Here is a 15,829-nt window from a genome sequence, read left to right as displayed (position 1 = left end):
TGTGCGACCTCATTCGGAATTACTACTTATACAGGCTCCCTTGAGCCGGTGGAGGTGACGACCTCGAGATTACGCACCTGCGCGCCACAAAAAGGTATCTGGACCTATGAATATTTTCGGCAGCCCACGCAGCAACCCCGTGCACACGCCTAATCCCTGCTGACGAGCGGTAATAACCGCGAAACACTTGTCCAGGGATGGCAAGCACATCAAGTGAATACCTTCAAGACTCAAGACTCGGGTAGAGGCGCACCCGCTGATACCTACTACATCGACCATCATGCTCCGGGGTCACACGCTGATGGGACGAGCAGTGTGCGACCTCATTCGGAATTACTATTTATACAGGCTCCCTTGAGCCGGTGGACGTGACGACCTCGAGATTACGCACCTGCGCGCCACAAAAAGGTATCTGGACCTATGAATATTTTCGGCAGCCCACGCAGCAATCCCGTGCACACACCTAATCCCTACTGACGAGCGGCAATAACCGCAAAACACGTGTCCAGGGATGGCAAGCACATCAAGTGAATACCTTCAAGACTCTAGACTCGGGTATAGGCGCACCCACTGATACCTACTACATCGAATATCATGCTCCGGGGTCACACGCTGATAGGATGAGCAGTGTGCAACCTCATTCGGAATTACTATTTATACAGGCTCTCTTGAGCCGGTGGAGGTGACGACCTCGAGATTACGCACCTGCGCGCCACAAAAAGGTATCTGGACCTATGAATATTTTCGGCAGCCCACGCAGCAACCCCGTGCACACGCCTAATCCCTGCTGACGAGCAGTAATAACCGCGAAACACGTGTCCAGGGATGGCAAGCACATCAAGTGAATACCTTCAAGACTCAAGACTCGGGTAGAGGCGCACCCGCTGATACCTACTACATCGACCATCATGCTCCGGGGTCACACGCTGATGGGACGAGCAGTGTGCGACATCATTCGGAATTACTATTTATACAGGCTCCCTTGAGCCGGTGGAGGTGACGACCTCGAGATTACGCACCTGCGCGCCACAAAAAGGTATCTGGACCTATGAATATTTTCGGCAGCCCACGCAGCTACCCCGTGCACACGCCTAATCCCTGCTGATGAGCGGTAATAACCGCGAAACACGTGTCCAGGGATGGCAAGCACATCAAGTGAATACCTTCAAGACTCAAGACTCGGGTAGAAGCGCACCCGCTGATACCTACTACATCGACCATCATGCTCCGGGGTCACACGCTGATGGGACGAGCAGTGTGCGACCTCATTCGGAATTACTATTTACACAAGCTCCCTTGAGCCGGTGGAGGTGACGACCTCGAGATTACGCACCTGCGCGCCACAAAAAGGTATCTGGACCTATGTATATTTTCGGCAGCCCATGCAGCAACCCCGTGCACACGCCTAATCCCTGATGACGAGCGGTAATAACCACGAAACACGTGCCCAGGGATGGCAAGCACATCAAGTGAATACCTTCAAGACTAAAGACTCGGGTAGAGGCGTACCCGCTGATACCTACTACATCGACCATCATGCTCCGGGGTCACACGCTGATGGGACAAGCAGTGTGCGACCTCATTCGGAATTACTACTTATACAGGCTCCCTTGAGCCGGTGGAGGTGACGACCTCGAGATTACGCACCTGCGCGCCACAAAAAGGTATCTGGACCTATGAATATTTTTGGCAGCCAACGCAACAACCCCGTGCACACGCCTAATCCCTGCTGACGAGCGGTAATAACCGCGAAACACTTGTCCAGGGATGGCAAGCACATCAAGTGAATACCTTCAAGACTCAAGACTCGGGTAGAGGCGCACCCGCTGATACCTACTACATCGACCATCATGCTCCGGGGTCACACGCTGATGGGACGAGCAGTGTGCGACATCATTCGGAATTACAATTTATACAGGCTCCCTTGAGCCGGTGGAGGTGACGACCTCGAGATTACGCACCTGCGCGCCACAAAAATGTATCTGGACCTATGAATATTTTCGGCAGCCCACTCAGCTACCCCGTGCACACGCCTAATCACTGCTGATGAGCGGTAATAACCGCGAAACACGTGTCCAGGGATGGCAAGCACATCAAGTGAATACCTTCAAGACTCAAGACTCGGGTAGAAGCGCACCCGCTGATACCTACTACATCGACGATCATGCTCCGGGGTCACACGCTGATGGGACGAGCAGTGTGCGACCTCATTCGGAATTACTATTTACACAAGCTCCCTTGAGCCGGTGGAGGTGACGACCTCGAGATTACGCAAGTGCGCGCCACAAAAAGGTATCTGGACCTATGTATATTTTCGGCAGCCCATGCAGCAACCCCGTGCACACGCCTAATCCCTGATGACGAGCGGTAATAACCACGAAACACGTGTCCAGGGATGGCAAGCACATCAAGTGAATACCTTCAAGACTCAAGACTCGGGTAGAGGCGTACCCGCTGATACCTACTACATCGACCATCATGCTCCGGGGTCACACGCTGATGGGACGAGCAGTGTGCGACCTCGTTCGGAATTACTATTTATACAGGCTCCCTTGAGCCGGTGAAGGTGACGACTTCGAGATTACGCACCTGTGCGCCATAAAAAGGTATTGGGACCTATGAATATTTTCGGCAGCCCACGCAGCAATCCCGTGCACACACCTAATCCCTGCTGACGAGCTGTAATAACCGCAAAACACGTGTCCAGGGATGGCAAGTACATCAAGTGAATACCTTCAAGACTCAAGACTCGGGTAGAAGCGCACCCGCTGATACCTACTACATCGACCATCATGCTCCGGGGTCACACGCTGATGGGACGAGCAGTGTGCGACCTCATTCGGAATTACTATTTACACAAGCTCCCTTGAGCCGGTGGAGGTGACGACCTCGAGATTACGCACCTGCGCGCCACAAAAAGGTATCTGGACCTATGTATATTTTCGGCAGCCCATGCAGCAACCCCGTGCACACGCCTAATCCCTGATGACGAGCGGTAATAACCACGAAACACGTGTCCAGGGATGGCAAGCACATCAAGTGAATACCTTCAAGACTCAAGACTCGGGTAGAGGCGTACCCGCTGATACCTACTACATCGACCATCATGCTCCGGGGTCACACGCTGATGGGACAAGCAGTGTGCGACCTCATTCGGAATTACTACTTATACAGGCTCCCTTGAGCCGGTGGAGGTGACGACCTCGAGATTACGCACCTGCGCGCCACAAAAAGGTATCTGGACCTATGAATATTTTCGGCAGCCAACGCAGCAACCCCGTGCACACGCCTAATCCCTGCTGACGAGCGGTAATAACCGCGAAACACTTGTCCAGGGATGGCAAGCACATCAAGTGAATACCTTCAAGACTCAAGACTCGGGTAGAGGCGCACCCGCTGATACCTACTACATCGACCATCATGCTCCGGGGTCACACGCTGATGGGACGAGCAGTGTGCGACATCATTCGGAATTACTATTTATACAGGCTCCCTTGAGCCGGTGGAGGTGACGACCTCGAGATTACGCACCTGCGCGCCACAAAAAGGTATCTGGACCTATGAATATTTTCGGCAGCCCACTCAGCTACCCCGTGCACACGCCTAATCACTGCTGATGAGCGGTAATAACCGCGAAACACGTGTCCAGGGATGGCAAGCACATCAAGTGAATACCTTCAAGACTCAAGACTCGGGTAGAAGCGCACCCGCTGATACCTACTACATCGACCATCATGCTCCGGGGTCACACGCTGATGGGACGAGCAGTGTGCGACCTCATTCGGAATTACTATTTACACAAGCTCCCTTGAGCCGGTGGAGGTGACGACCTCGAGATTACGCAAGTGCGCGCCACAAAAAGGTATCTGGACCTATGTATATTTTCGGCAGCCCATGCAGCAACCCCGTGCACACGCCTAATCCCTGATGACGAGCGGTAATAACCACGAAACACGTGTCCAGGGATGGCAAGCACATCAAGTGAATACCTTCAAGACTCAAGACTCGGGTAGAGGCGTACCCGCTGATACCTACTACATCGACCATCATGCTCCGGGGTCACACGCTGATGGGACGAGCAGTGTGCGACCTCGTTCGGAATTACTACTTATACAGGCTCCCTTGAGCCGGTGGAGGTGACGACCTCGAGATTACGCACCTGCGCGCCACAAAAAGGTATCTGGACCTATGAATATTTTCGGCAGCCAACGCAGCAACCCCGTGCACACGCCTAATCCCTGCTGACGAGCAGTAATAACCGCGAAACACTTGTCCAGGGATGGCAAGCACATCAAGTGAATACCTTCAAGACTCAAGACTCGGGTAGAGGCGCACCCGCTGATACCTACTACATCGACCATCATGCTCCGGGGTCACACGCTGATGGGACGAGCAGTGTGCGACATCATTCGGAATTACTATTTATACAGGCTCCCTTGAGCCGGTGGAGGTGACGACCTCGAGATTACGCACCTGCGCGCCACAAAAAGGTATCTGGACCTATGAATATTTTCGGCAGCCCACTCAGCTACCCCGTGCACATGCCTAATCACTGCTGATGAGCGGTAATAACCGCGAAACACGTGTCCAGGGATGGCAAGCACATCAAGTGAATACCTTCAAGACTCAAGACTCGGGTAGAAGCGCACCCGCTGATACCTACTACATCGACCATCATGCTCCGAGGTCACACGCTGATGGGACGAGCAGTGTGCGACCTCATTCGGAATTACTATTTACACAAGCTCCCTTGAGCCGGTGGAGGTGACGACCTCGAGATTACGCAAGTGCGCGCCACAAAAAGGTATCTGGACCTATGTATATTTTCGGCAGCCCATGCAGCAACCCCGTGCACACGCCTAATCCCTGATGACGAGCGGTAATAACCACGAAACACGTGTCCAGGGATGGCAAGCACATCAAGTGAATACCTTCAAGACTCAAGACTCGGGTAGAGGCGTACCCGCTGATACCTACTACATCGACCATCATGCTCCGGGGTCACACGCTGATGGGACGAGCAGTGTGCGACCTCGTTCGGAATTACTATTTATACAGGCTCCCTTGAGCCGGTGAAGGTGACGACTTCGAGATTACGCACCTGCGCGCCATAAAAAGGTATCTGGACCTATGAATATTTTCGGCAGCCCACGCAGCAATCCCGTGCACACACCTAATCCCTGCTGATGAGCTGTAATAACCGCAAAACACGTGTCCAGGGATGGCAAGCACATCAAGTGAATACCTTCAAGACTCAAGACTCGGGTAGAAGCGCACCCGCTGATACCTACTACATCGACCATCATGCTCCGGGGTCACACGCTGAGGGGACGAGCAGTGTGCGACCTCATTCGGAATTACTATTTACACAAGCTCCCTTGAGCCGGTGGAGGTGACGACCTCGAGATTACGCACCTGCGCGCCACAAAAAGGTATCTGGACCTATGTATATTTTCGGCAGCCCATGCAGCAACCCCGTGCACACGCCTAATCCCTGATGACGAGCGGTAATAACCACGAAACACGTGTCCAGGGATGGCAAGCACATCAAGTGAATACCTTCAAGACTCAAGACTCGGGTAGAGGCGTATCCGCTGATACCTACTACATCGACCATCATGCTCCGGGGTCACACGCTGATGGGACGAGCAGTGTGCGACCTCGTTCGGAATTACTATTTATACAGGCTCCCTTGAGCCGGTGAAGGTGACGACTTCGAGATTACGCACCTGCGCGCCATAAAAAGGTATCTGGACCTATGAATATTTTTGGCAGCCCACGCAGCAATCCCGTGCACACACCTAATCCCTGCTGACGAGCTGTAATAACCGCAAAACACGTGTCCAGGGATGGCAAGCACATCAAGTGAATACCTTCAAGACTCAAGACTCGGGTATAGGCACACCCACTGATACCTACTACATCGACCATCATGCTCCGGGGGTCACACGCTGATGGGACGAGCAATGTGCGACCTCATTCGGAATTACTATTCATACAGGCTCCCTTGAGCCTGTGGAGGTGACGACCTCGAGATTACGCACCTGCGCGCCACAAAAAGTTATCTGGACCTATGAATATTTTCGGCAGCCCACGCAGCAACCCTGTGCACACGCCTAACACCTGCTGACGAGCGGTAATAACCACGAAACACGTGTCCAGGGATGGCAAGCACATCAAGTGAATACCTTCAAGACTCAAGACTCGGGTAGAGGCGCACCCGCTGATACCTACTACATCGACCATCATGCTCCGGGGTCACACGCTGATGGGATGAGCAGTGTGCACCTCATTCGGAATGACTATTTACACAGGCTCCTTGAGCCGGCGGAGGTGACGACCTCGAGATTACGCACCTGCGCGCCACAAAAAGGTATCTGGACCTATGTATATTTTGGGCAGCCCATGCAGCAACTCCGTGCACACGCCTAATCCCTGCTGACGAGCGGTAATAACCACGAAACACGTGTCCAGGGATGGCAAGCACATCAAGTGAATACCTTCAAGACTCAAGACTCGGGTAGAGGCGCACCCGCTGATACCTACTACATCGACCATCATGCTCCGGGGTCACACGCTGATGGGACGAGCAGTGTGCGACCTCATTCGGAATTACTATTTATACAGGCTCCCTTGAGCCGGTGGACGTGACGACCTCGAGATTACGCACCTGCGCGCCACAAAAAGGTATCTGGACCTATGAATATTTTCGGAAGCCCACGCAGCAATCCCGTGCACACACCTAATCCCTACTGACGAGCGGCAATAACCGCAAAACACGTGTCCAGGGATGGCAAGCACATCAAGTGAATACCTTCAAGACTCAAGACTCGGGTATAGGCGCACCCACTGATACCTACTACATCGACTATCATGCTCCGGGGTCACACGCTGATGGGATGAGCAGTGTGCGACCTCATTCGGAATTACTATTTATACAGGCTCTCTTGAGCCGGTGGAGGTGACGACCTCGAGATTACGCACCTGCGCACCACAAAAGGGTATCTGGACCTATGAATATTTTCGGCAGCCCACGCAGCAACCCCGTGCACACGCCTAATCCCTGCTGACGAGCAGTAATAACCGCGAAACACGTGTCCAGGGATGGCAAGCACATCAAGTGAATACCTTCAAGACTCAAGACTCGGGTATAGGCGCACCCACTGATACCTACTACATCGACCATCATTCTCCGGGGTCACACGCTGATGGGACGAGCATTGTGCGACCTCATTCGGAATTACTATTTGCACAGGCTTCCTTGAGCCGGTGGAGGTGACGACCTCGAGATTATGCACCTGCGCGCCACAAAAAGGTATCTGGACCTATGAATATTTTCGGTAGCCCACGCAGCAACCCCGTGCACACGCCTAATCCCTGCTGACGAGCGGTAAGAACCGCGAAACATGTGTCCAGGGATGGCAAGCACATCAAGTGAATACCTTCAAGACTCAAGACTCGGGTAGAGGCGCACCCGCTGATACCTACTACATCGACCATCATGCTCCGGGGTCACACGCTGATGGGACGAGCAGTGTGCGACCTCATTCGGAATTACTATTTATACAGGCTCCCTTGAGCCGGTGAAGGTGACGACCTCGAGATTACGCACCTGCGTGCCACAAAAAGGTATCTGGACCTATGAATATTTTCGGCAGCCCACGCAGCAACCCCGTGCACACACCTAATCCATGCTGACGAGCGGTAATAACCGCGAAACACATGTCCAGGGATGGCAAGCACATCAAGTGAATACCTTCAAGACTCAAGACTCGGGTATAGGCGCACCCGCTGATACCTACTACATCGACCATCATGCTCCGGGGTCACACGCTGATGGGACGAGCAGTGTGCGACATCATTCGGAATTACTATTTATACAGGCTCCCTTGAGCCGGTGGAGGTGACGACCTCGAGATTACGCACCTGCGCGCCACAAAAAGGTATCTGGACCTATGAATATTTTTGGCAGCCCACGCATCAACCCCGTACACATGCCTAATCCCTACTGACGAGCGGTAATAACCGCAAAACACGTGTCCAGGGATGGCAAGCACATCAAGTGAATACCTTCAAGACTCAAGACTCGGGTAGAGGCGCACCCGCTGATACCTACTACATCGACCATCATGCTCCGGGGTCACACGCTGATGGGACGAGCAGTATGCGACCTAATTCGGAATTACAATTTAAATTCATCACTTCACTCATCCCACACACCCGCACTCATCATCATGGCTATCTTATGTAAAGATCTCCACCGAAGAGCCCTCTTGCGGGTCCTGTGATGTTTTGCATTTCGGACTGCACTAGGAGCAAAACCTAGTGATGAATCATGACATCCTTATGGGTAACTGAAGGCACTACTTCCTAAAAAGGAAAACCCCCTCCATTTTGCTATATATCCATCCTGAGACACACAACCATAGGAACAGTTACCCTTTAAGTATTTACATACTTGGTCCTGGAAGCAAGGGATCTGGACCTTTTATTAGCTGCCTGTCTCCCCCTCTTGTTTTTGACTGATATAACTGTACTGGGCCATACCACATAATCTGATGACCCTGACTGGCTGAAGGCCTACCCGGACACTCTGGAGGGCTCTATGGACCCCAATTCTACTTCTGACCCGCCTTCACCTATTGCAGAGAGGGGTGATGGCTATGTACGGGGTGATGGCTATGTACGGGCCAATGGCCTGATTCCCGCCTTTCCTCATGACAAGGTTTGTCCCAGTTTCCATCGTCGCTCAGACAAGGAGGACCTGTACCGGGAAAATTATGTTCTCAACCAGGGCAGGGTCTAGGATAAATGCAGATGCACGTGAAAGTTTGACCTACAATCTCTTAGATGGTAGACACCAAGTGCTGTTTCTGCCTCTGAAATGACATAGCCTGGAGATTTCTTTCTTCTCTTGCTGGAAAAGCTCACTGTGGCGCTACCCACAATTGTATATCCTTTACTGTAGTTAATAGTGCCTTTACCCTGCATGGGATAATGTTTTGTTATTGTCCAATGCTTGCACTGTTGATATTTGTCATGCATTTTAGGACTTTGGGGAGTGGCCTCCTACTACTAGTGAAGCGTGGTGATAGGTACTTCCATGCTTCGGGCCCTGTTTCAATAGCACGTATAGACTTGCTGCAAGTGGAGAAGTGCACCTACTGCTCGGCCACCTTCCTAAGCACCTCTTATCTTATGTGTACCCAGGTGACCTCCTCCACTCTTCCTCTTTTTGGCATTTGGCAGGCCAATGAGTTTCCCCAGTGCCAAGAGTCAGGGTTAGTTCCACAGATCACAGTTAGTTAGTTGTTGTTGCCTTCTATGCACATTGAAAGAGGATTCATAATCTTCATATCCTCACTCACTCTCTATACTACACTCCTTATCCCTAGTTAACTGGTTTTTATCATGCTATCTTGGGTGAGGAATTCCTCTGACTACCCATTTCAGGGCACAGACATCGACACTCCCTCTCATTCTATATACATGGGCACGCTTCTTTATTCACAGTGATGTCTTACCCGCTGACACTGGAGCAGCTTCTCCGTGTCATGTCCATGAATGATTTTGGCCTGTCTAGTTTTCTTCAGTGTAATCTGATTCTAAATTACTTCCACTATCATAAAATAGGTGTGGCATTTGGCAAGGCATGAGGTGGGCAAGTTATGTAGGGACCTGGTTAGATGGGTGGTGGGGAGCATTCGCACAATACCTTTAGATCTTGGGTCCCCTGATTGTCAGACCTCTTCCCAACCACATTGAAAATGTGGAGTTGGCATATTGACACATAAATCTCTCCTGCATACTCTATTGAAATCCTGGACAGGCCCTGAGGGCAGATACGTCTTTTTGAAATTGAAACTGAGAACCCATGTTAATATCTTGGGCTCTGTATATGCACCCATGGAGAGTAAGACCACCTAATTTAGCCACCTGAACAGACTCCTTACAGAATTTGACAAGTTGAGACTGATAGTGGGGAGACTGGAATGTGACACCTCACACTATCCTTGATCGGACTGGCGCGCCTGACCAATGCAATGGCCCAGATAGGGTTAAGCTTATGGACCTATTGTCTAACCATGGCTTGTAGATGTCCGGAACCTTGCACACCCCTCTGATAAAGACTACACATACACTTCAATGATCCACAACACTTCCTCTAGATTTGATTATTTCCTATAAAAGCTCTCTCTTCTCTCCTTCTCATTTCACATCTAATATCATGCCGTGTGGCCTCTCAGACAACTGCCCAATGCTGATAGAGGTGACTTTAAGGACTAGTCCTCTGGCGACCGGTTTGTGATGAATGCATGCCTCCAAATAAACCCTCCCGAGGGATAAAGCAAAAATGAATGCCCATGTTAGAGTCTACTGATTCAAAAACGAACACTTGGCTGCCTCTCCAAAATTGCTTTGGGCAGCTGGGAAGGGAACCCAGAGGGGCCTCTTGTTGCAGGACGATAGACTAACAGCACAGGTTAGCTGCGTAAGGGGGTTGGCCACAGGGCCTTATGTTTTTTTAAAGGGAAGGGGAGACACGTGGACCCCCTCCCATGACTCATTTGGCCTTTGAGATCCCATTCCCCAGGGCCCTGTGTATTTTCAAGGGTATGAGGGGCCATATGGGCTTCATACCTGAGCCTTATTAGGCCCTGGAGACCCCATCCCCCAGGGCCCTTTTTTTAAAGGGAGGAGCCACGGCCCCCTTGCATTATAAGCCCTGGAAAGCCCTCCCACTGGGACAAAACATACAAAAAATGGAGACTACTGCGGGATCTTTCCAGATATAGGTAGTTGTTTTAACTTCTTCATGACTGAAAAGTTCTGAAAACATCTGAGCGGATTTACCCCAAATCATGAAAAACATGCTTTCTGAGTGAAGTTCTAACTTTCTGTTAAATTAGTTTAAATGGAAGAAAAGTTCTGTTCAGCCATTGTTTTTGCAGCTCTTCATTCAAAAAAATTCAATGGAAATTAACATACGAAAATTATGTTTTGGGACCACCCCTCCTTTTTTCTCAGGCCTTAATTGAAACTTTCCAGGAAGTTGCTTACGTTAGGTGAACTTTTTTGGAATGTTTTGTGAAGATTCATCAAATGGTGCAAAATGTATTAACAAAACAAGAAATGATCTTCCTTCCGAACTGTGACCTAAATATAAATACACAATGGTGAACACCACTGTATATATATATATATATATATATATATATATATATATATATATATATATATATATATATATATATATATATATATATATATTACCTACTGGCGGTCGCCAGTAGGTATATATAGTTAGGATTTTTTCTCTATGGGTTTTTTGAAAATTCTATGTCTAATAACTTTGGCGTTTGTGGACGGAATTGGCTGAAATTTTCAGGAAAATGGCACATTTTGTTTCTGAGCAGCCCTTGAAAATTTGGGGGGGGTTCGTCAAGGGGGGGCCGAGAAAAAAGGGGGGTCCCAAAACGTGTTTTTAACATTGAGTTTTCCATAGGGCGGTTGGCCTCACTTTTAGCCCGAACGGCTGAATGGATTTGCACGAAACTTGGCAAAATTGTAGGGACTGGTAGCCCGATGTGCCTTTTGTAGGTCTCAATATATGTGCTCCAGTGGATTTTGAGAAATTAACGTTTAAAAAAAGATATATATCTGTAACAGCGGACCGGTTAGCGCTCTGGTTCGCGGACTTTTCGCGCAACGGAGCTTTGTGAAGCGAAGCTGATTGGTTCTCCGGCGTCTGTCAACATTCCAAACAGTCCGTAGCGGCCGCCATCTTGTCTCTCGGTAGGATCGAGAGACAAGAGGAGGTCAAAACAAAGGGGGAAATAACTATAAGGGGGCATAGTAGATCCTCGCTGACCCCCTAGGTTTGATGTGGAGGTTTTAAAAGGGCCCCGCGGGGCAAAAAAAAATAATAAAAATAATAATTGAACGGCTGAATGGATTTGCACGAAACTTGGCAAAATATTAGGGACTGGTAGCCCGATGTGCCTTTGCTAGGTCTCAATATATGTGCTCCAGTGGATTTTGAGAAATTAACGTTCAAAAAAAGATATATATCTGTAACAGCGCTCCGCTTCGCGTAACGGAGGTTTGCGAAGCTGATTGGTCATTCTGTCACTGGGCTATAGTTGGGCTACATCTGGCTGATATTTGGGCTACATTTGTTTTTTTGTGTGTCTGGCGGCCATCTTTGGGCTACATTGGGCTACATTGGGCTTCATTGGGCTACATTCGGCTAATTAGCAAATAGCTCATCGCAAACTAGGAATGGTAAAGAATCGCTATTTATTCCTTAAAGTTCGCTATTTAGGAAATGCAAATAACTTTGATGATACATATGGCGGTTCATCTCTAACAAGATAAGAAGCATAGGGATAGATTTATGATGACTGGCGCATCACCAGGGATGTGTTAGTCATTCTGTGCCGCTGTTCCGTCACCTATGGTGTGCTGCATTTACAATGCGGCGCATCACGGGGCAAAAACAGCACAGATGCGTGATGTATCTGTGCCGTAAAGGTGGCGCATTGCTGGAGTTGTATCGCAAGTGTGATGAAGCTCCAGCAAGGGTCGGGGGTGCCCCTGTCGCAGGGTTTCTGTTCTCACACAGAACTGTGGACAGAGGATTGGAACCTCGGCGAATTAGGGTGTCCCAAAACTCACGTTAGTAATCAAAAACTATTTAGCAAGCTAGGTACAGTGTCACATTGGATATAACAAACTCTCAATGTTTAGACAATCCAGAATATGAACTTATAGTACCTCAGGATACGTGGAACTCATGAACAGTCGGTCGTTATATATTTCTTAGAAACCAGAACATGGAGTTAAGAAGAACACATGTGTATTTGAAATGTTTATTTACTAATGCCGTCTTCTCAGGCGTAGTACCTTAGATAATAAAAGTACACATATTATCAGTAGCAAAATTACCAGCATAGTTACTAGTACATAAAAAGTGAATGGTGATAGTATGTTAACATGCTGTAAATGAATAAGAGTTAGCAACACTTATAAGCAGCCGCGGGCCGTGGAGGGAGTTACGGTGAGGCATGGAGGCGGGGAGGGGGAGAAGCAGGGTGGAGAATACAAGTACACATATTATCAGTAGCAAAATTACCAGCATAGTTACTAGTACATAAAAAGCGAATGGTGACAGTATGTTAACATGCTGTAAATGAATAAGAGTTAGCAACACTTATAAGCAGCCGCGGGCCGTGGAGGGAGTTACGGTGGGGCAGGGAGGCGGGGAGGGGGAGGGGCAAGGTAGAGAGGGCTCCACCCTGCTTCTCCCCCTCCCCGCCTCCCTGCCTCACCGTAACTCCCTCCACGGCCCGCGGCTGCTTATATCTCACCCTCCCTAATACACATATTATATTATTTGCTAAGAAGGTCTCTTTGTGTTGGTTTAGGGCGTGCCCATACTTTAGTGTCTTAGATTTGAAGGAATCACATCAGCATACACCAGCTCTCTCTTCATGTGAACCGCATCAACTGTTGTGTATGTGTGTTCGGCAAAGCAATATAAAACCCGCCTCATGCCCAGAATTGGCAGAAGTTGCACTTATGTTATGAGTATGAAGTCGTGGAGATCAGACCTCATAACAATTCTGTATCGTGTTGTTCTTGAAACTTTAGCACTCGCTGTACAGATATAGTTTAACAAGTAAAGCAGATAGTAGACCAATAACATATTATTCTCATGTAAACCACGATGAACTACTAGGTGGAAAGCTAAAGCAACAACTAAATGTCGTGTGCAGAAGTTGCAAAAAAGGAAAAATGGCGTTTAAACCGGTAATGAGCCCATGCTAACTTAACACGGTGTAAAGATATCCAGGACCTAGATGACACCTCCTCATGATCCGGAAACGAACTGAATAAGATAATAGAAGTGCCATCTCATGAGAGCAGATTGCAAGTTTATATGTGGACGGTCCGCAAGGTAAAGCATTAAAAACTAGGAAAATTCAATGCTAAAGAAAAATAAAACAGCCAAGTACTTTATCGAGTCTTAAGCCAATAGGCAAGGTAAATAATAAAAACTTGACAATTAAGTCAATGAATTGTCAATGAAATGCTAGTACTCAGCATATGAAACATGAAAAAGGTCTATGACATAACTGTGTATGCAAAATAAGCTGCAACAGCCTCCAACAGGAAGTCACCGTCTTCATCCGAAAACAGTTCAGCCATCCAATTTAAAAGCGGAAAAGAACATACGTGCTCTCCCAGCACCGGATCCTCTATCACCATCAGAGGACAGCTCGGTGGGTTTTCAAGAAAGCTGTGTTCCAAGAAAGACTGTGCTGCCGCCAGTAAATTCCAGGGACCAAGTAGTCCATGCATCAATGCCACAGCCATAATCCTTTCGCCAGGACAAATCAACTCGTGAGTAATGATAGGAGTCATCAGCTGATTAAAGTCGACGTCAGGAGAAACCGGTCCGCAGAGACACAAATCAATGGCCCAATCGAAATCACAGGTCAGGCAGTGAAATACAGGCTGGACACAGGTGAAGTAGGAGAACCGAAAAGATAATCCATATGCCGTGCTTAATATCGCCAACGGCATTGTGCCATAATATTCTAGCATGCGATTGCGGAACAGTGTCAGCAGCTGCAGGGTCGGAGGTTGCATAGGAGGGACATCCATATTTAAAAATGTAAAAAAGTACAAGAGCGTCCGCTGGTAATGCAAGTAAAAATGCAATCCACGAACCAGAGTGGAGAAAATGGAATGAAAGGGAGCAGGGATGACTCCAAAGATTTTCTCAAATGAAGTCACGAGACCACTGGTAACAACTTTAAAAAAGTGTGCCAGGGATTTTGTGGAGGATGCGTTAAAGATAGTCGGAAACATGTTGCTGAAATTGAAAGGCAAACCTGTGTACGGGTGTTCGCTATGTGAAGTACGAAAGTTTCACGGGCCGAACTCAAGGCCACCTCTCTCTGAGACAAAAGAGCTCTTATTCTTGTCATGCTGTTGAAACGTGTCCCAAGGTTGGTATTTGTGGCCAGATTGAAAACTCCCTATGTTCATGTGTGGGAGGAAATAGAACATTTCTGCAGCAAATAACCCGTTCACTTACTGTTACGATAAAAGGAATACTTTTAATTAACTCAGAACAATCTTCATTATTGAGCATCAAATAACTACCATTTTCCAACAACTTGAACGTGGGGATGATAGCAGGAACTGGCGTGCCTTGCATCACGCAAGCCATATTTGGTCGCTGTTTGTTGCATGAATCGTGTAACTGTATGTGCCTACACATTAGTGAATGATCTGGCGTCTCAGTGCATTCCTCTCCATTCAGATAAACTTCTTGATCATCTTTGAAACATCTGTATGTGTATGGAAGCGACCAGACCTCATGAACAAAAGCACTACCTAAAGGTTCATAAAGACCTATTGGTATATATTTCATACAATTTGAAAACTTATATAAAGCAAAAGGCAGCGTTATTAAACCGTCGATAAGGCATGTTGCCAAAAAACCCGCAATCCTCTGCTGATGATGTCACTGAGCATGTCATGAATGATGTAATATGTGACATCATCAGTAGTGGATTATGGGTAATAGTATCTCTAGTTTACTCCCCTATAGCTGTCTTTCTTTTAACATAAGTGTGTGTTTCCTTCCCTTATACTTACTGTTTTTGGTTCGCTTCCAGTTCGCGTACCAGCGAGCGAACTAGGAAGCGAACTAAGAGAAATAGAGGTTGGCACAGTTCCAAATATTGTACCAATTTTTTAATAACGGGGAGGTAGTTCTGAAAAGAACTTTTTTTTTTATTTTTCTGAACATTTT

The sequence above is a fragment of the Lissotriton helveticus genome, chromosome 2_2 (assembly GCF_964261635.1).
Source record: "Lissotriton helveticus chromosome 2_2, aLisHel1.1, whole genome shotgun sequence".
NCBI classification, from domain to species: domain Eukaryota; kingdom Metazoa; phylum Chordata; class Amphibia; order Caudata; family Salamandridae; genus Lissotriton; species Lissotriton helveticus.
This window is presented reverse-complemented; position numbering follows the sequence as displayed.